Genomic DNA, 22,475 nt, shown 5'->3' with positions numbered 1-22,475 from the left:
TTTGCATGTGGCTCACGTATGCGCAGCACTGTCTGTAGGACCCCTGGTTACCGCTCCGATTTACGAGGGTACTTATGGGGTCAAACCGACTGCACGGCGCCGCACTCGGCTGCGTTACGCCGCTGCTTTATAGGCGCCGGCCTGCGTTCGGCGCCGGTCGAAAGTCGAGCCGGTCACCGTTTGGGGACAGCGCCATTGCGCCACGACATTCCATCCGTCGCTGCTACGTCCGGTCCGACGCAAACGGTCGACGATGGAAAAACGTCGACCCTTTGTCACACCGGACGGGCGGCTCGGCAATGAGCTCGGCCGTCGTCCGGTGGGACGGCTTCTTGCGGCGCTGGCCAGAGTAGTTACCGAGGAAGTTACACGGCTGCCGACGGAATGAGACGATGGACGACCGACGACCGACGGGGAGAGCAGAGGGGGGGGGGGCAGGGGGGGGGGGGGCGAATGACAGGGGTGGTCGATGGTGCGGGGCGGTGTAAAAGAGATCCATTTCTGGATGAGGCGGACGGAACCAGGCGAGACGAGACTACCGGTACGGAGAAATGAGAACGAAAAACGCCCAACAAAGAGAAAGCAAATATGGAGCAGAGTCGAAATAAGATACGGTACAAAACGCCGGCTGTCGTATCCGACTCGACGTTTGCGATGGAACTCAGTAGCTAAGTTAGCGGCGTGCGGCTCCCCTGGGTGAAGATGAACCGCCGCCGTCGGATGGTGCGGCCAACTTTGCCGGCGCCGGCAGAATTGAAAAAGCCATCTCGACTCCGAGTTCAAACGAGATTAGTGAATAGCAGAGTAGTTTTGACCGTAATGCTCGTCCCTCGTCGACGACGCAGAGACCTAGTTTTGCGGTGAAAATAACAAATCGAATAGTGATTTATCGTACCAGCCAACTCAGGACGGACATCAAAGAAGACTTCCTTCCCCATGATTGGCTAGCAAGGAAATGCCACGTCTCTGTGGTAATCATGTCCCACTGTTTTAACTCTGCATCTTCCCATCTGAAGGCTCCGTAGCACGACACCACCCTCCACGGCAGCTGGGGGAGGCAGCGCCGTTTTTCGCCGCCCCGACCACGCTGTAACTCTGCGCAGCTGAACCTGTCGAGAGTAACTCAGAGCCGAGACCTCCCCTGGGGACGGTGACCGGCCACCGATGCGACGGGCGTCACAACTCAGCCGCTACGGCCGGCCTACCGCAGTGAGGGTGTCCGACGCCGCTACCCGGGCCCGCGGCCAGGGGAGTCCGACGGCGCCAGAGTCAGACTGGGCGTCAGGTGTCTGAAGCCGTCAGCGTCACTGGACGACCCCTGAAGTGTCTGCCTTGGGTTCTGATGTCATTGAGCTTCCCACGAGGTTTCGTACAATATTTGTAAGCTCTTCATAGGTGCGTTTTTTTAAAGTTCGTCTTGCTTACTAGACTAAGCTCAGGATGCCAGAAACACATTAGCCGTAAAACGTATTGTTTTTCATCCATCTAATATCTATGAAGATTGTGAAGAAGGGCAAGCAAACATCAAATTGAGGAACAATAAGTAATAACAAATTCGGTTTCCATATCCCTACAGTTAAATCATGGTAAGCCACGATGAGATGACGACATGGACAAATCAACACCCGACCCTTTCCCATCCTTTTGGTGTTGCATTCTGAAGGACTTCTAATGCGTTGCATTCCCGTCAAAACACTTCCAATAAGAGCTTCAATAAATAATGTTCATTTTCACCTGCTAAAAGCTTCCATGAGACCAGATATGCAGCTTAATTTCAATACGCAATAACAGCGAAAAGCAAGGCTCTTGTTTCCTTCAATAACGCCAAACAGCATATTATGGACGAAATGCAAGCTGGAATAAACTTAAGCGATCGCAACAGAGCTTCTAGTGATGATTAGTATTTGTGAAAATGAGCCAGCAATAATACTTCTCGTATGATATGCGATATTAAAGCAGCACGAGCACGGTGACACTGTCCAGCTGGCATGCAGATGAAGACGATTTGCTATGATAAAGCGTCCACTTGGTTTGCATAAGTAAGGGAAATTAAACTGAAAACGAGCTTAATAAAGGAAATCATGGGATATCAGCAGAATAAGTGGGAGGACAGTCTTTGAAGCCATTAGCCAATCGTTTCCCTTCTTTATTAAATCACTGTGCAATGCCGACTTTGGCAAAGTTGAAAAAGCAGTAATTAGAAGACCAAATGTTCATGGTTCAAGCACCATAAAATATGCGTCTTTCATCTCGGTAACTCCGTATTATAGCTAAATGCTGATAAAAGAGAATTTAATGATGGTTAAAAATGTTGACCCAGGCACCTCAGAGTATCGAGTGGTGTTGGCGACATGCCCTTTTTCACCACTGGCTCCTCTGCACACACTGGACGGCTGTTGGTTTCTATCATACATCCAACGCAGGACGACTGTTGGTTTCAGTACCATCATCAGTGGGCATACATGTTACATTAATGATACAAGACATTACAAAGCTAATACAAAAAAAATCGTAGTCGTTCAAAATTCACAAATCGCTACATCGTTGCAACACTCGGATCAATCGTTACAGTCTTTTTTAAAATCGCTTGAGACTCTCACTGAGCTGTCTTTTGGTGAAGTTTATTTTACTTCTACGACTGTTGGTTTCTATCATGCGTCCACCACTGGAAGACTGATGGTTTCTCTTATACATCCACCGCAGGACGACTGTTGGTTTCGGTTTCTATCATACGTCCCCCACTGGACGGCATTGGTTTCTCTCATACATCCACCATCGGACGACTGTTGGTTTCCCTGGTACTTACATCCACCGCAGGACGACTGTTGGTTCCCTCATACATCCACCATCGGACGACTGATGGTTTCTCTCATACATCCACCGCAGGACGACTGTTGGTTCCCTCATACATCTACCGCAGGACGACTGATGGTTTCTCCCATACATCCACCGCAGGACGACTGTCAGTTCCTCCCATACCGACCTGACCGACCGTCTGTCCGCCCCCACAAGACGGTGACCGCCCCCGCGGCGGCGCCGGCGCGCGCGATAAGGGTTAAGTCGCCGATCACGGGACTGGTCTGGTGCGAGCAGACCGAGATAGGGCGCCAGACGTCTGCCACCACCAAATACCAGCTCAGAAGGAGCCGGATTAGAGTCGCGAGTGATTGGGGACCGAGAGGATTAATCGCCAGACGGAGAAAACATTTACTGATACTCAATACCGGAGGTGGCGTTAGAGGAAGGAGCCGCTGAGTGCTGCAGCGCCGGGCCGCAGTGGGCACGGTCAGTTGATGAAATGTGACGGGGTGACACTATTAGAACCCATACAGTGGCCGATCGTCACAGAAGCCATAGCCAATAACGACGGGTACGGCGCACGGTCCAGGAAGCCATGGAGGGTGTAGGGGAATTGTTATTCAAATATATGCAAAGCGTTTTACCTGGCTCGATGTTGAAGCAATCGATGATGTACTCGTAAGTCGAATGTGTACCTCTCGACCCGAGATGCAATTTCGCTTGGATATGGACATCTTCACGGAGCTATGAAGATATTCATACATTAATTGCAACAAAGGAGATGCATTTTAACACCCTTGTGTTGGTATAACTGCCAGTGTTATCTCATCCATGGTATAACAGCAAACATCCACGAAGACCTTCCAAGCTATGGCGCACCTTACTTCAGTCTGTCCTGTGACTTTGAATTATCAGAGTTTATTCGTTCATACTCTTCTGAAGAACAATGAGGATGAACCAGGAGTGTTACTTCCACAAATTTATTGGTATCACTCCAATGGTTAACTTAGGGTCCTAAAGTCATTCCTACGAAGCAACGCCATAGAGTTAATGTTAACCCTCGCCGGCACAGGGGGGGGGGGTTGATGCAACCCCCCCCCCTAAGGTTTTTCGCGAATAACTCACGTAAAAAGCGGCCGATCGCGACGAAACTTTCAATACCCTCGCATTGCTCAATTTTACACCTACCCTGAAAATTTCATGACCCTGACTCCAATGACCTTTGACCTGTGACCTCTTTTCTGTGACCATGTTTGGCCGAAATCGCGGTTCGGCGCATGTCGGCTCGCATTAGCCGCGCGTTTGCAAGCTTTTCGTGGTTTCAAACGTTCAAACATGTGATTTGATGTTGCTCCCATGCATTAGGGTGGGTGTCAAGGTCACCTGAAGGTCAGGTCAGGTCATTGACCTTTGGTGACCTCGGGTGACCTCGGTTCACTTTTTCGAGTTTTACATGTTTCTAGGCTAATTTTGGAGCTGAATTCGAATTTAGCAACCATTTGAACATTTACGAAGTAGTTTTGGTGCCTTCGTAACATGTTACGAAGCTGTCCGAGGCGGTTGACACGTATTACGAATACCCGTCACAACCCCTACCGGTTGACCTGACCTGACCTGACCCGACCTGGTCTAAATGCTTAAAGACATCATCTATGATCAAAACTAACACGATATTCGTGATCAGCACCCCGGAAAACCACTTAGCAGCCACACTTTACGACTTTCTAACAGGTCCCGATTTTCCCGGTTTTCGGGTCATTGACCTGACCTGGAAGGTCACCCGATGACCTAGGACCTTAAAATTGGGTATCAGCGGCTTCCTCTCGTGACGGGCAACACGCTCGTTTTTTCTGCGAAGCTCTAGCTCGATCAGGGGCCAAACGCGAGGGGGGGTCGTACCACCCCCCCCCCTTGTGCCGTCGAAGGACTCAAAATGGCCTGTGCCGGCGAGGGTTAAAATACCGAATGCAAATACTTCAGTGACATGCGACAGGGGAAACTGAAGACTCAGGCTCACAGGTCAAGTCTCCTAGACTTTGAACAATCCAGGCAACAATTAAACTCTGGGAGGATGTCGACTCTTTTGAATTAATTCCGTAGACGACGGACAGATTAATAAAAAAGTTCATCAACGACGATTGTTCTAAAACTTCCATTCCAGCCCCGTCACCGGGAGCTCTTCAGTCAAGCAGTGACCTCAAACCTTGACATCTCGCGCTTTTGTAGACCAACAAAAACCACTCCTCTCGTGATCGGTCCGGGCCTAGATTAACCGATTGCCGCGATTGAGGATGTGCCATTCTTCAGCGCGAGCGGGGGTTCTGCTTCCGCCCGGTGCGGCTGCCGACTGACTCGCCCATCCTCTGACTGGCTGAGGACTCGGAGGACGAGGGGATCAGGAACAGAGGTTGGGGAGGGGAGAGGAGAGTGGTCGGTTGCCAATCGCACCATCAGCGCGCGCACCTGGCTCGCTCTATATTAATGAGAAGTCGGCCGACGCCATAAGGCGTCCGGGTCCCTCACCGCCGTCCTGAGCGGGGACGTCCCAGCAAAGGCGGCGGTCGGACCGGCAGAATAACTGGGCCTAGTGAGACCGCCGACAGCGGTTTATTATTATCCGGTGATAGCTCATGTGAGAGATGTAGGCTGAAGTTCTGAGGGGTGTTCACGGGCACCGCATACTGCTGCGTGCGCTGTGTGCGGTGCGTCCAGCAGGCGTGGGGGTAGGGGATGGGTAGGCGGCTCTGACGTCACGGCTGCGTGCGGTGGACGGTCCGCTGTGGCCAGTCCCGACCGGCCACAGGGGCATTCCACGTCAAATCAAACACCGAAATCCGTCATCCCCTTCGATTTTTCTGAAAATTTGTAGGCAGACTGGGCATGGTTCAAAACTGAGTTACGTATAATATTTTCGAAATTTGATAACGTATCGCTGAGATATAGGTCATCGAATATAGCGAAAAATGCCACACATCAATTTTTTAAATGGCTATAACTCTGGTTCCTTTTCTGGTATCAAAATGATATTAACAGGGTCTTATAGGCAATTGATAAGGCTTTGATTTTTAATTATAAAATTAAATTGAAGTGACCTTGAAATGCATTTGACCTTGAATTAAAACAGAAAAATTTAAATAGCAAAAAACACGTCACCTTCGATTTGGGTAATTTTTACATATTATGTCCGTCACAATGTTCCCAACCATCTGTGAAAAAATTGGAGTGGGCCATTCATAACTTTCGCGGCAAACGCCGTTTTCATGCATCAACATCACGCAACCGCGCGTGACCTTGAAAGACAGAGTCAAGACATGCTTGCTTGTGTACACTTTCTGAAATGAATGATTGCTGATTAGTGATATCCCAAACTCTGCGAGAATGGAAATGCATAGTCATCGTAGTCAAGCATTCACGTTCCATAGTAAAAGTGTCTCAGGCAAACGGTATTTTGCGGTGAATTTTGAGCCGTGTGGAAATGCATCATGAAGTAAATTCAACGAAAACATTATCACGCAACGATATCTTCACGTCTTTTGATCTTCACTATCCGAAAGAACATACATTTTTTAGTATGTATGGGGAATTTCTAGTTAATCCAATAATAAATATGGCAGTTAGAGGCCTGCTAAGAGTAACATGTCGCCGGCTGAGGCAGGCTCGGCCGGTGCGGGAAACGCAGCAATCACAATTTTGTGTTTACACGTTCATATTTCAATTGTTTACCAACCGATTTTCAAAATTCTTTCACCATAAGATTGCCTGTACATTTCTTAGTCTTCTCACAAAATTTGACGCGAATCGAACGTAATCAGCGGTAGGGAGCGCGATGTAAAGACGGAACCGTTCCGTTCCGTCCCGGCACAGTCTACAATTCAGGCGGCGCGTAGCGGTCGGCGCCGGCTGCCGAGTCGCCGCGTCGCTGCGGCGACAGGATGTTCACTTTACACCGCTATTACTAGAACAGTTGTGAACCGATTTTCTTATTGCTTGCACGATGAGATGTCCAATTCAATTCTTGACAGGTAGCCATAATTAATTTCGCATTAATCTTATGAGATATTGGCGAAAAACAGGAGGGGTGAGCGAAATTCGCTCTTCCCCCTCCACTGCGCGTGCTAACATACGTTTGCATATGTGCAATTTTCTTCAAAACTTATGAATGGCCCACTCTAATTTTTTCACAGGTTGTTAAGAATATGGTAGGCAATAAAATATATGAAAATGAGCCAAATCGAAGGTGACGTGTTTTTTGCTATTTCAATATTGTGCTTAAGAACAGAGTTAAGCAATTTTCAAGGTCATATATTTAAGTAGGTGCAATTCTAAACAAATGCTTAAGAAATTACCTAAACAGTAAGGTTTATTTCATTCAAATCAAACAAGTACAACCAAAGTTATGGTCGTTCAAAAATATAAAGATGCAACATTTTGTAAAAATTTGATGCCCTATATTTAGAAGACCTGTGGTCAGAATGTGCAAAAAACATCAATGTAATGTCCGGGGCCACACAGGAACTCGCTCACAAATTTATCCAGAATTGGAGGATCAAAAGCATGCGATAGCATGCTTTTGCATCCGGAAATTCCCATTGGTGGGTCGCTGAAAAAAAAGTTCGGCTGAACCTGTTTGTCAGTGAGTGAGTATGTGAGTGAGTTTGTCCAAGCTTTTTTGGACCTGGAGTCAAAATGGGTGGACCGATCGGGACGAAAGTGGGACCGTTTGATTCGTCTCCGGCGAGGTAAACTTTTGGTGCTGGCCTCGGTTCGCTCGGTGCTTCGTGGCACATGCTATTCCGCTTCAAAGTTTCGGTGACACGAAATTTTTTGTCAAGGCTACAGGTCAACCCGAGGTCACGGGCAAAGCCATACTGGCGGGACACATCGGTAACACCTTGAACCAGTTTCCAGGGGGGTCACCGTCTGCGAGGGGTGCAGGCTGCACGTGCTGGGGTCGGAAAACCGTTTTGACGTGAGGTCCTCTGGCTCAAAGAAATTTTAAGCTATCAACCTCAAAATAGGTTCAATGGTAGTCCCAGGCAAGGCCTCCAAAATAATGCACATTTGGTTGAGCTAAACTCTGTGGTGCATGAGCTATGCACGTGCAAGCCGATTGCACCCCTTCGTACGTTGCCACGCCTGCAGGGTAAACGGCAGCTCTAACTGGTTCAAAACTTGCAGGTCCTAAGAAGAATACATTTGATCACGACATTTCGGCGAGATAATATCCGAGGGGTGCAAGCTGCGCGTGCGGGGGGCGGATAACGGTTTTGACGAGGGATCCTCTGATCCCGGGAAACGTCGATCTAGCGACACAAAAGTCGGTACACTGATAGAACTAGACACACGCTATTAGAAACAGAAAGATGGCATGGCGCAGCCGCTATTAATGAAGTCATTGGGCTATGGATCCTCCAATTCTGGCCCAAGGCAACGCACGAGCGCTGCCGGCATCTAGTACTGAAATCGCTGATGGTAAGGTGCAAAACAGCCGATTTTTGTTCGATTTGACGTGGAATGCCCCCACAGCGATCGCTGTGTGCGGTGACGGAAGGCTGACGTAGGGACGCAGTGGGCGGAGCTTGGAGGCTGTGTGCGGTCCGACCGCACACAGGCCCGTGAACAGCCCTCAGTGAAAAGTCGTCGCTCCTAGTTGTAGGAAAAGCAAAATAGAAACACCATAAAATCATGAAGTTTGTCATGAATTGTGAGAAATAAAACGAGATGTGAAAGACGTCTTCTATGAGATATACCTCATTCCAAAAGACTCGATATAGGCCAAGCTATTCCTCTAGAACTATTCGCAGCGTTTTACCCAAATAGTGATTAGGACTTTATCGTAAGCTAACCAGATTGGATGTGTCATGGCACCTAGCTTGATAACCTTCCAGTAGAATATCCATTTCATATCACTCACCTCATCAAGTGCTTGAGGAACATAGTAAGGCTCATTTTACAAGTTCAAAGTCCGACCCTTTATAATTTTGATCCAGTTTCTGGAAAATGCCGCTACCGTCGTCCATCATACCATCTTCTCAGCAGTCCAGGCTAACACCACTTCCGTAGTGCGGGCATGCATTTCATGCCGGGCACACCACACGCGGCGTGCACGGTGGGCACGATTTCAAAACGTTTTGGCGCTCTCTGCATTATGCATGAGCAGAGGGCCGGCGCGGCGCGGCGGATCATAGCGGCCATGGTCCACCCGATCACAGGCCCCTGTCGAACACATTCAGCGGCTACGACTCGACGAAAAATACAGAAATGGAGGCGGTTTGTTTGTTCAAATGCCGTCAAAAGGGATGCAAAGGTGCGAAGCGTGAAAGTGGGGATGGAGTTGTGACAGAAGGGAAGAGAGGAGAGAGAAGCAGAGGGAGCAGAGAAAGAGGAGTGGAGAGGGAGGCCAGGCAATAGCCGGCGCGCGGGGCGGCGCCATAAAAATGATTCGCTTGTGGCTGGAACGCGGTGGGCGGCTGCCGGAGGCCCTATAAGACAGGTAATCCCCGCCGGTCCAGTCACGCAACGCACAGAGCGCGCTCGGCGCCGGTCCGTGGTCGCGCGGGCGGCGGTCCGGCCGCGGTCCCCGGTCTGTCTGTCTCGGGGACAGCTGTCAGGACAGGACAGTGTGACAGCCGGCTGTCACAGGGCGGACAGCTCACAGACGCGCCACACTCGAGACTGTCACCAGTAAGTGCATTGGTCCGCCGTGATAGGCCGAACTCTAATGTAATGACGCCGACTCGGGTGCGTTCACGTCACACAAGTTCCGGCCAAGTGAGTGGGCCATTCAGACCATGTCCGACGGCGATGATGGAGAGTCAACTCATTTTCCCGGAACCGCAATGTTCGCACCAGCAGAACGGAAAATGTTGGCTCCGTTTTGAGCGATTGTTCTGGCATTTCATGAAATTGGACGCCAAATAATTTACATTGTAATAGTCGAGTAAACCGTTTATACAGAAAATAAGTACTTTGATAGAAAACAGCGTACCATAACATAGGTAGAAGAACAATGAACATAATGTAATGTTTCAAATTAAAAGTCGAAATAGCTTAATTTCCGAAAGGGTTTTGTTGGGTCTAAAAGCGACGACGACGACGATCAAGCAGAGCGACGTCGATTCAAAGTAACTCCAGCACCACGGAATCTCTTTCATTTAGTGACAAAAAAACTGGCACTGTGAGTACAAACCTCCTAAGCAGAGCTCTCACAAGACTGTTGGCAGAGCCGCCGCTGGTCGTTGAGCCTCTGTCGGATCCGACGCGAGGTCGGCCGGCGCTGGCTCCACCGGAGAGGAGGGCAAACCGTGCCGTCAATCGGAGACCGCTGGCAAAAACAGGGCCATCCATCGCGTCTGGAGCGGCGGCGACCTCCGTCTGCCATTAGCCGAGCGGGCCCTGGCCGGCGAGCACCGGCTAATGGCCGGAGCAGGTCCAGACGGCGGCAGACCGACCGCCGCAAACGGTCCGACGATCCCGACGTCTGACCGCAGACGGCCCGACGATCCCGACATCTGACCGCAGACGGTCCGACGATCCGGACATCTGACCGCAGACGGTCCGACGATCCGGACATCTGACCGCAGACGGTCCGACAGAATCACGGTAGTAGGCCTCGGATATGTGACCCGATCCCGACCTCTGGCCTTGGATATCCGACCCGATTCGGCGACATTTGGTCACGGATGGTTGGCCTGATCCCGACAGTGGGCCTCCGGGACATCCGTTTTCGGCATCTAACCTCCGAGGTCCGACCCAATCCAGATGGTCAACTCGGATATGAGACCGCTACCGATATTTAACCTCGGATGTTTAACGTTTAGAAACTACAGAAGCTGGTCGGTCTCTGAATAGCCCTTCACAACCGATTCCAGCCATTGTCCCTGATGCCCCACGGACCTCTATGGCTCGTCCTCAGGAACCACTCTATGTAGTCAACTCGCTAAGTGACACAGGCTGCAGTTGACAGTGAACATACCCGGGCGTTCTCCTCGAACCGAGCCATCCACGCGAAGTCCGATCGAGTTACCGGTCGGACCCGTTTGAGAAATGGACACAGCGCGACAGCGCCGGCGAGCGCATTATTATTCCCTGGCCGGCCGGCCGTCTGTATCGACAAATGCGGCGCAGGACACAGCGTCTGGACGACGAAACTGACGCAGCAGCGGCGCTGCTGATGCAGATTGGTGTCGGCGCCCCGCGGCCGGCTCCAAATTGAGACCGACTGGCGGCGCCGAATTGGCCGGTGGATGGGCATCTGCTGACGGCCCTGTGCGCCGTCTAACGCGGCCTGACAAGGTCTGACAGGCGCCACCGCCCCGCCGATGGGGGAGACCGCCCTCCGCGCTGCTCGGCTCTGACTCCGCCCTGCCCAGCTCCCGGTTATAGTCCTCCACCCTCCCCAGTCCCGGTCAGTCCTCCCCGGCCGGCTGCCGGTCACAATTCTCCGCCCTCCCAGCCTCCGGCGGACATCACTCTCCGCCCTCCTCGGCTTCTGAATTCACGGCCCCCCGCCGTCACCGCCGTCCCTGCAAGCGTGCACCGTCCAAAGTCGGAATGCTACGAGCACCGCTCTGTGTGAAGAGTTATGACAATTCGGAATGGCAGAGTCATGCACGAATTAAATCTAGTTGATCTCGCAAAGTTCTGAGAGGCACTGACGAGTGGTTGGAGAATCGGTATGACGTAGCACGAGCGAGCTTTTTAGACGATGGGTTGACACACATGAAGACCGATGCAGCGTATAAATGGGATGATGCGCATTTCAATGTGTTTGTTTCTTACAGGCGAAATAAGGCACTAGTTATCTGTTAAACAAGAAACAGACTGCAACAGCTCGATCTCCGGCATAAGGCCTTAACCGTCTAATTCTAGTCATCTAGTAAAGACCAAATTTAATGCCAAAATTAAGTTACTTTGCAAGAATCAAATTACTTTAAAAACTCATTAGTCAAAGCAAGAAGCCGATACATATGCACCTTACAAGAGCCGAGGCCACTGGTTCGTGGAATGAAGCGATTGAGTGATTCAACATTATGTCAATAGATCAACTGATCACAATTGAATAGCGGAACAACTCATCTACCGGTCAACAACAAGCTGTCATGTTGATTCTATGATTTTTTTATAAACGTTGCAAACATATGTCATTTTTGTCTACTTGACCCGTGATATGACATGAGACCTAACAAAACGCAAATCGCTTCTCTGCAAAGGACAGATCACACGGTGATTACTTTTTGTAAGCGTACCTATAGGAACCCGCAGACCAGTGTCCGTCGCAACATAACACCCATATCATCTGCAAGTATGGGCTCATAAAAGAACACGCAACTTCTATTCGACTCTGAGTTGTGTATCGTGTCAATATCATGTTAAATATTTGCAGGCGTTTACAACAAATATGTTTCCACGTTTACCAATGAAGCCAAATGAAAAAGCTAAACCAAAGGAATGCATGTTACGTAATGACGAATACAATGCAATATACATAGACTATCCGCCGTTAAGATCCCAAGTAAACCACGTTGTTAGAAAATTGATTAAGTTCCAGCTTGTCGCAGAAAAAAATGCCTTTTAACTACAGCCATTAAACTAAATACCCGAAAACGAGAGCTCATCATGTTCTAATTTTTGTCGTTTAAATTTTACCGCTTAACCAGTAGCCAATGCCATAAAAGAAAGTGCATTATCAAACACAGAAAATGTTCAACCATTTGTCATTTCATCTACTGACCTGTAAGTCACTCCCAATGACGATTTTGCTCAGATCACTATCATATCAGCGCGTCTGCCGAGTCTCCCAGTTTGTCCAGTCTCTCCACTCTCAGTTGCACCGTTCGTACGAGCCGCCGCGGCAGTCTCACCGCCCAGCTCCCCACTGTCCTCTCCCCACACCGTGCGCGATCCGCAGTCCTCAGGTGCAGCTCCGGCGCTCCGCTGCTCCCGGGAGCCGCTCCGAGACAGCCACCGCGCGCCGCCGCCGCCGTCCGACTGCCGTCGACGACGACGGCGCGTCGGTGGCGGCAGTGGCGCGCGCCGGCCGCCGGTCGATGGGAACATGTACGGCCGGCCGGCACGGCCAGGTGAGAGGGGGTGAGCTACCATGACTGCCGCCGCAGCTGCCGGAGCACGACACGAGTGGCTCTTGACGAGCGGCGAGCTATAGGGGAGCGCAGCTGGCGCCCTCGGCCCCGCTCCTCACCGCCGACCCTCCCCGCGACCCCACTCCCCAGCCGATACCTTCCCTCGGTCAGCGGCAGGGGTAGTAAAACGACACCCCGTTTCACAGAACATTCACCCGCCGCTGTGAGCCTCCAACGCTTCCTGCTAACTCGCCGAGAGTAACAAACAACGTTTATGGACCTTAAACCCGACATTATTGAATTTGCTCCTGTGGCACCCCATCGACCTCTGCGCAGCAGCTCGGGGTCGCGTCCACAGCACTTCGCTACCGTTTCAGACGCCCATCGACACGCTTTCGCTCTCCAACCGCCACACTGTTTGTAGTGTTTTACGGGCGGCTGACAGTGAGTCGCGGATTTTTTTTTTGCCGGCCGAATTTAAAGGCTACACCTGACCGGGATCGAAATTGCAAACGTCGTCCGCCGGAATTAGACATCGCACGCAGGCAGCGCTCGTGGCGAGCTGGCAAACTGACGACAGCGCCGCAGGTCGGGGACGGGACGTCGACGTGCGCCGCGGCAGGCGCGCGACAGATGAAAGGAATCCGAGCTACTAAGTCCCCGGACGGGATATCAGATCAGCACAGAAGAAAATGTGAACGCAAGGTAGATCAAAGCGCCTGGGGAGTGGGGACCCGGCGAGGGAGGGACGCCGCGCCGGCCGGCACTCAGGGACGGCTAATCATCGGATGGACTGCGGCGCCGGGTCGGGTGACCGGCCATCCACCAAAACACGGCCGCCGCAGCTGCCAATTGCCATCATAGAGACAGGTGGATGATGACGGGGTGTCAACACTGCCGCTATGGCTCATCGGGGCCTGGGCCCACAACTGCGACCCGAACAACTGGAAACTGCCAGGCAGTAGCGGCGAAAAATGACGGATTGACGGTGTACCTATATCAGCTAGGAATTAAAGTATTACAGATTGACATCATAGTTCGATAAAATATTGCACCGTATATGGGGTTTAACCGTTTCTCAATATCCAAAGAATGGATCATAAAAAACGAACAAAGGTAATACTAAGAATACCCAGTGATATATGAGCATATTCAGCGATAGCGAGGTAATCATAACAGGAACTATGACATGGAAAACGGTGTCGGAAATACCCAGGCAGATGGCAAAGGACATCACCTAAACCAGATATATCGCCGACCCGCACAGACAAATGATGGGCGCCCGCTGACTTTTTATCAACGTAATCCTGCTATCTATTCCAACCGCTACAGCCAACTGTGCGAATTATGACTATAACCGCCCAACAAGTAAATGTCAGTCCCGTTTAATATTTATCCCAGGACAACAAAGAAAACATTATTTAATGCACGCATTGCAAGCAGTAAAACGAGCACAGTACACATCGTAAAAGCTTACCGCGGCACCACGATCAGGACATTGAAAGTGTTGGAAAGCAATACAGATTACTTTGGTTGGCAGATTAAGTGTTCGTTTGAGTTTTATGACATTGCAAGGCCTTTCTTATTCTAAACTATGAACCAAAGTAGTAATAAACGTTATGAGTGCCGTATAATGTTGGGATATGGGTCTGCATAAATGACAGTAGAATCACGGTAGGTCATCTATCATTCATGAAGTGAGCATTAATTTCGCCATGATGACCAGCTTAAGAAAATCCTGACATTAAGCCATAACTTGACAGAGCCAAAACAGATCGGTCAGAATCGACCCACGCCAAACTTATCTGCACGCTCCTGAACTAAATTTAATTTTATGATGTGCCTTGTGAAGAAACTAGTTAGGTTTGGGCTTCAACCAAAAGTCTAAAAAATAAGGTTCAAACCAATATACCCTGCTTCATACGCTCAGCACGAGGCATATTGCGTAACCTATATGTAGGTTACGCATACTATACTAAACATATGTAGCAAAAACTGGCTGCCAGTCATAAAACGTCGATATTTTTCTTATTTCTGCACGCTTGATCAATTAATCAAAAGTGAAAAATTGCGAAACTGTGTCAATAATTGTGATTTTATCGCATGAATGTATACGTGAATATTAGCTGTTTTCACGACTGGCTATCTGGCGAATGCACCTGATTTGATCGAATCTGCACGTAAGCTCTTTTATAACAAATATCTTAATATCATGAATTTATTTCAGCCTTTGAAAATAATGTCTGATTAATTTAAAGAAATATGAGGTCTATGACATCTGTGCAACCCAAACGCAAAACTTTTTAGAAACACAGTGAACTTATTTGACCAAATCTGCACCAAATCTGCACCTAATCTGCACCTAATCTGCACCGAATGTGTACCAGATGGCCGACGTGAAAACAGCTATTATTTACTATTTATATTTAAGGTCTTTGCGAAAGATTTCTGGACTTTTCCCACCGACGGCGACATTCAGAGAGGCTTTCTAAGTTTCCGAGAATCTCTCACGATAGTCGCGGCACGGGGCCCGAGCTGCTGTCGACACACTGAGAGTGAGCTCGCCCCCGCGCGGTTAGTGGGCCCAGATTACCAACTCAGTCCTGACACTGCCCGGCTTATGGCACCCTCTCAAACCGAGGACGACCTTCGCGGGATGACGAGACGGCCTTGTGCGTTCAGCTCGGTCATTCCGCCGAAACGGGCTCCTTACCAACCGTCTTAGCCCCGCTCATAGCGCCTGATGATGCATGAGTTACACACAGACCCCGGTACCTCGGTAGGTGATGCTGCTTCATGAGCTGGAAGCCCTCTCGGGTCATGGCTTGGAGATCAACGTCACTGAGTTGACTACGCACCCAGCACCAATAACCGATCGCATGTATCGTACGCACGTCTGTGGTACTCACGATGCGGTGATATGCTTAGTATCAGTGCTCCTTTACCGCCTTCATTCTTCAGTGTTGACTTAATTCCAATTCCAGCACCGGCATGCATCACGGAGTAGTACCGCTAAACTTCCAAAAATTATTTGGTATTTATAAAAAGAAACGCCGCCATATCCGTTACACCATGACACCACGACGGTAGGCTCATAAGCACTGTTTGGCAAAGAAATGCTTCATGTTCAATGAGGTCATATGGAGGACAATAGTGGCAACCGCCACCACTGACCTCAAATGTATCTGAAGTTTTGTCAGCACGCGGTCACTCGAAAAAAAAGACGACCGCTGGAAACCTGCAATGGAAACAATAACAATTGACGGAACGGAGCGGGCGACCACATCAGCTTATGACGAATGACGATTGCGGAGAAGCGACTGGCCTGCGCCTATTTAGTGTCAATTTACATTTCTTTTCTAGGAACGGCTACTGGTCCAAATGATAAATGATGAATAAGCTGTAGCGATATTCAGCTGCACCATCAGACTTGGCAGACGGCATCATTTCCACAGCCGAGCTATATCCGAGCATAAATTCATCTCATGTTGAACTAAAGGAAGCTTGAGAGTGGATATCCTAAGAGGAGCTGAAAGCCATCAACAAGGAAGGACAGAGAGACGCGAGAGCTGGGGATGTCCCACCAAGCTGACGCCAGAGAGGCCTGAAATGGTGAGCCAAAACGACATCCGCCAGAAAGACCGTTACGTTGGATATACCAGACTAAAATGGCACGACAAATGCGAATCTGATGAAACTTCATTATAACTGGACACGACGAAATGAAAAAGATGGCTACCCGGCAGTCATATACAAATTAAATCCATCAACACGTCAAAACGAAATCATCAGTCAGAGCCGAAAACAGCACAGCCACTTTCTGAAACAAAACTCTTCTTACTTCCGGCAAGGGAGTTATCTATTTTTGTCCAACGTATTTCGCTCCGTCCCCATCCTTTCTCGGTCAACCACCCGTTTCAGCCGAGTCCTCAGTCTAACGCTGAGCTCGTTCCACCCGCGGGTCACAGCTGCCCGGTTGCCCGGGCCCCGACTCGGTCCGCCCTAGCCACAGCTGCTCCTCAGTGTGTATCCGACACGCTGCCAGGGCGGCTCCCAGGCGGTAGAATCTGGGCCGACACCGGGCTCTGGGCGGTCGGTCGGCGCGTCCGCTCTGAAATGGGAGCTGTCAGCACGAGCTCCGCCCGCGAGGTCGGCTCATTCTCCCCCGCCCTCGCTTCCTCTCCTCTTTGCGCGCTCCCGGCTGAGCCGGAGTCGCTGGGCCCTGAAGAACAAGGCAGTGCTCGCAGTGGCTGACATATTCTCGCGTTCGTGTTGCCACGAAAGCAGAGAATAATAGCTTCGTGTCTGCGCACCGGAGCGTGGCAGGAACTGGCACAGACAGAAGTTCGCCGGAGGCTCGAACCCGAGCGGCACGCAGCGCGAGCGACACCGCCCGGGGCGCTCCTCCACCGCGCTCCTCGTTATGAGCCGACTCGTTATCGTCGGAATTTTTGTCAACATTTCCGCTGCGTTGTTCGTCATCGCCCTCGTCAGATCTCCCGTGGACCATAAACTTTCCGATGCCATTTTGATACAGCGCGGCTGCTCATAACGGCGTTATCAGCTGATTGCGTTCTGTCATCAGCTGCTGACGGCCGGCTGAGCCGCTAAACAGGCTGACAGCGATTCATTACCGGCTGCAGGAGGAGCCGTGAGGACGGCCGCGGCGACGTGGCCCGACCGGCGTGCGATGATAAGTGGCACCGGCAGACGGGACGGGCGCGTCAGCTGGGTCAATACTCCCCAGACAACGGAAACGAATTATGAGATCATAACGGGCCGACGCAGGCGCGCCGCGGAGGGGACCCCAGCAGACCGGCCGCCCACCAAGGTCGCAGGGGTGAAACGCAAATGGCGACGGCGTGGGGCGCTACAAGAAAAATGATCACTAGGAATGCCTGAAATAGGTTTGTGAATTTCTAATTAAATGCAGAGGGAGGGCGGAAACACGAGAAATATTTGTATATTGCTTGTGAGCAATGACTGAAAATAGATTTGCGCTGCATATTTGTCACAATAATTTGAAGAATATGATTCATACTGAGCACGCTTACAATTAAGCGTTTCATTACAGCTGACTGCCAAAAGTCCTAAGACCTAAGTAATGCTTCACTGAGCGCTATGATATAGGACCAGCTGAAATATCACCTTTCTGAGCTAATAATGATTCTTGCTGGGCCGAAAGCGACGGCGAAACGCTGCTTGAAAGAGTTATTTTCCAGTTGAGCCTCCGTCCCAGCCAGACTCGACTCGATGTTGTTTTCAACACGGGATAGACATTAAGACATCTATGTGCGTGCGAAAAGCCATTAATAATGTCAGGCGTGAAGATCGATGAGAAACAAATTGCACGGTTTAAGTGCTCGGCCGGAGCGAAGTGTTTACAAGTTAATGGCCGTTGAATGCCGGAGGGACAGCTGGCGCCTCTCTTTGGCGGCGAGGTGTGAAAAACAGGCCACAGACCATCGAACGTATATAGTTTACGAGCGCAACAGGCCTAAGTATTGACAGGAGGTCCGGGTGATCGGGTTAAAAAAAAATCGAAATGTTTAATCAGGTCGCTCTAATCCACATTGGTGAGATATGACACTGAAAGTCGTCACTGAAGATTTGTCAGCGCTTGGAAATACACACGTATGTACGTACCAAACCCCTCGAGATTGACCTGGCGCTTACCCGGATGACGAATAGGTACTGACAAGAAGCTGGGCTGTCAGCCAGAGGGCATGGGTAACGACACGCAAAACCAAGATCAGGTGAAGTGACAAACGCCATGGTACGGAAGTGGAGAGTTAGGTTAGGTTCTGGTAAGTATGTCGCGGTTAAAACACAGCTTAGCGGAGAATTGTTAGCGGAGGTTTCAACCTTAACACGGAGTTTGGACACTGGCGCCGCCATCTGCCAGCCTGCACCCCTTCATTATTCATAAACCCACTCATTATGCGGAGGCCTAATAGACTATAAGGCGGCGATTAATAAAACAACGCTGCCATTTTCCACGTCACGTCAGCTGGGCTGCTCCCTCGCAGTTTCGTCTCCATTTTCAAACTCAGACTATTCCAACGCCAGAAATTTGCATAAAATGCTGGGGATCATTATGCATTGTTCCACTCGTTTGGAACGTGCCAAACGACGTTAGACCATGCCGTGAGTGAATCTATGTGACAGAGAGAAAATATAAAAGAACTGGTGAGGGAGATTTTCACATCCAAGTGAGTTTTGGGTCAGCGATCTGAACAAATTATTTCCGTTTATAAATATGAAGTAAACGTCTCCACGGCCCATTACCCTTTTAAATTAAAACACGCGGATACACATTCTTAAAGGGATTCAGCACTGTGGGGACAAAATTCTAAAGAATGATTCAGACAAACCTGATAGAAACGAAATATGCAAAGAATGTCATAAGATGAATGAACCGTGTAACCCAGGCCGTGGAGTAATGGCTCCTGAGCTTCGGCCTGAAGCCAGATACATAACCACTTAACCTAAAAATATTTTATTTACTATTGCCTGTAATCTCTCCTAAGGCATTGCCTTCGGCACTGCACTGCTTTGCATTGAGCTGATTCCGTGTTTTTTACATAATGACGTCACTTTCAGTGACTATGTAATCCCTGGACATTATGAACTCTGGCCCATTCAAGGCACTGGCCATTTTGAACACTGGACACATCGTGCCCTGGACATTATGAACCCTGGCCATTTCGAATACTGGACACATCGTGCCCTGGACATTATGAACCCTGGCCATTTTGAACACTGGACACATCGTGCCCTGGACATTATGAACCCTGGCCTCTTTGAATATACCCTATCTGCAGCTAGTTGGCCACATTTGGACCATGCAATCCCTGGACATTATGAACTCTGGCCCATTCAAGGCACTGGCCATTTTGACACTGGGCATAGCGTACCCTGGACATTATGAACCCTGGCCAGAATGAATGCTACCCGAGGCCCACACTGCCTGGACACCGTTTAGCCCCGACCCACTCCAAACCCGCACGTGTTGATCGCGGGCTGCACCCTAGTCCCCCGGTTCACCGGACCCGCGGCCGCTCACCAGCAACACTGCGTCACTGTCCGGCTAATGAGGATTAACGAGCCAGTCCGCGTGACCGGGCGGCGCCCGCGGGACCGATCAGCGCCCGCCACAGTCCATGACCTCGCCCTCATACGCCAGTTATGGCCAATCGAAGCAGCTGCTCCCTCATAGAGCCGCAACAATGAAGATGTATGGGCCCCGCCACGGCCCGTGTGCGTTTTCTGCGAGATATTGCCGAAGGCTTATTGCACAAATTGATTCAATGGAGAATTAAAGGGATATCTGGCAGAGAACGTAACGAGATTGATGTCTATTTCAACGTTCAGTAGCCCTTTAGCGTAGCTTGTTTTTGTGGAATTTTCATATTTCTTTTTCGTCTCTCTCTCTCTCTCTCTCTCTCTCTCTCTCTCTCTCTCTTTCTCTCCCTCTCTCAAACCTTCACCCTCTTTCTTTCCTTTTCGTTCTCTCTGCTCTCCAGTCTCCATCCCATAAGTCTTCCTTCTCCCACTCCCCACCTGAGCCTAAGACGTTAACTCGTCCCACTGACGGTAAGCGCTCCGTCAGGTCAGGCGGGCGGGCGGGGGCGGCACCGCCTCGACCCCCGCACGCCTGGCGGCCGCCGCTCGTGACCGAGAGGCGGGGCCGTACCGCCCCCCAGAATATAGACAGACGGTCGGACACGCGACCAGCCAGACCACCACACACACACAGACACACACACATCGATTACATAGAGCGACCACCACGACCGGAGGCGGACACGCGGATTGCTGAGGATGGATCATGGGATCGTGCAGATCTGTTGGAATGCCGAAACGCGGAATGCTATAGCCGGCGATATTAATATCAACACCGCGGACGGCGGCAGCGCTACGGCTACCAAACTCCGAGAGCTGTTTACCGCCTACGCAGTGCACCAGCATATCGACGGTGCTACGTTCCGGTCATCAGGCTCCACCATCGATGTGATCGCAACGAATCGTGGTGTTGAACGGGCCGGGACGCTGCACTGTCACTACAGTCCTCACAACTGGTGCCGTGCAGTGGTGCCGACCCCGGGCCGCCGACCGGAGCGGTGCACTCTGACAGGACGGAGCTGGCGCAAACTGGACACCGCCGAGGCGAGCCGCCGCCTGTGGGCTGTGGACTGGAGCCCTGTGTACCGCAGTGCTGACCCGGGCGAGCAGTGGGACTATTTTATCGCGGTCACTATGCCCATTATTGACAGTCTGGCCCCGGCCAGACGGTTCCGAGTGCGTAACCCGACGGCGCCCCCAGTGACGGAAGCCACAAAGGACCTAATGGCCCGGCGGCGGGCGGCGCTACGTGCCTCAGATCGTGCCTTGTATAAGGAACTGAACCGGCAGGTTAGGTCGGCCGTCCGCCGTGACACGCGAGAGGAGATCGACCGGCGCGTGCGGGAGAGCGGGCCGAGCTCCTTGTGGCGCAGTGTCCGGCCGGTCATCGCGGGGAAGCGGACGACCAAACCTTCACCGGACGCAGACACGGACGCAGTGAACCAGTACTTCGCCAGTATTGGGACCGCCACGGCCCGACAGGTGGACTCCGCGGGGCCCGAGCTGGCGGTGCGGCTGCCGCGCGTTTCCACCGGCCGTTTCCAGGTGGCACCCGTTACACCGGAACAACTGTCGCGTGTCGTTGGTAGGATGGCCAGCAGTACATCGTGTGGCGCTGACGGACTATGTATACGTTTTATCAAACAGTGTTTTGGCTCCATCTATCCCGTCATCACCCACATCGTCAACTCCAGCATCACCAGTCACAGCGTCCCTAGCTCATGGAAATTAGCATTGATCCATCCCATCCAGAAATCACCCAAATCCACAGACGTAACCAACTTCCGCCCCATATCAATCCTTCCCACCATCGCCAAAATCACTGAACGCGTCGTTTACGAGCAGCTTTTTACCTATTTCACCTGTCATCATTTATTCTCGTCTAGTCAGCACGGTTTTAGGACGAACCATTCTACCGACACCGCACTTTTAGATGTTACAGACCGAGTGTTTGAGGCTATGGACCGTAAGGAAATCACACTTTTGTGTCTTTTAGATTTGTCCAAATGCTTTGACGTCGTACCGCACGCCGGACTTTTACGTAAACTCGAACTGTACAATGTCGACACGCGCTGGTTTGAGAGTTATTTGGCCGACCACCAGCAGCAGGTGGTAGCCGAGAGCCACTCTGGCTCTCGAACTCTGTCGGCGGCGCTGCCGAACCCCATCGGCACCTATCAGGGGACATCGCTCGGACCGCTCTTGTACAGCATCTATGCTAATGATATGTCGCTATTCGTTGATGACGCGAGCATCGTGCAGTACGCGGACGACACTCAGGTTCTCGTGGGCGGGAGGCCCGGAGACATTGGCGCCCTGATCGGATCCATGGAACGAAATTTGTCACTGCTCTCGAACTGGTTTGGCAAAAATGGTATGAAAATCAACGCTCAGAAAACTCAGCTCATTGTTCTCGGCACTCGTCAAAATCTCCGGCAGCTTCCAACAGTCAGCATCAACTTTATGGGC

General features: G+C 50.9%; 1 protein-coding gene across 1 annotated transcript in view; it reads right to left on the bottom strand.

Annotated features, from left to right (window-relative positions):
• LOC122394457 overlaps positions 1–12,769 on the bottom strand; it is a 58,768-nt gene extending 45,999 nt beyond the window's left edge. The window contains exon 1 of the mRNA XM_043391345.1: positions 12,533–12,769. The gene's annotated coding sequence lies outside the window, so the exon portion shown is untranslated. The remainder of the gene's footprint in view (positions 1–12,532) is intronic.
• Positions 12,770–22,475: the final 9,706 nt, after the last annotated feature.

This window comes from Amphibalanus amphitrite, unplaced genomic scaffold (assembly GCF_019059575.1).
Source record: "Amphibalanus amphitrite isolate SeventyFive unplaced genomic scaffold, NRLGWU_Aamphi_draft 000592F_arrow, whole genome shotgun sequence".
NCBI lineage: Eukaryota > Metazoa > Arthropoda > Thecostraca > Balanomorpha > Balanidae > Amphibalanus > Amphibalanus amphitrite.
This window is presented reverse-complemented; position numbering and strand designations above follow the sequence as displayed.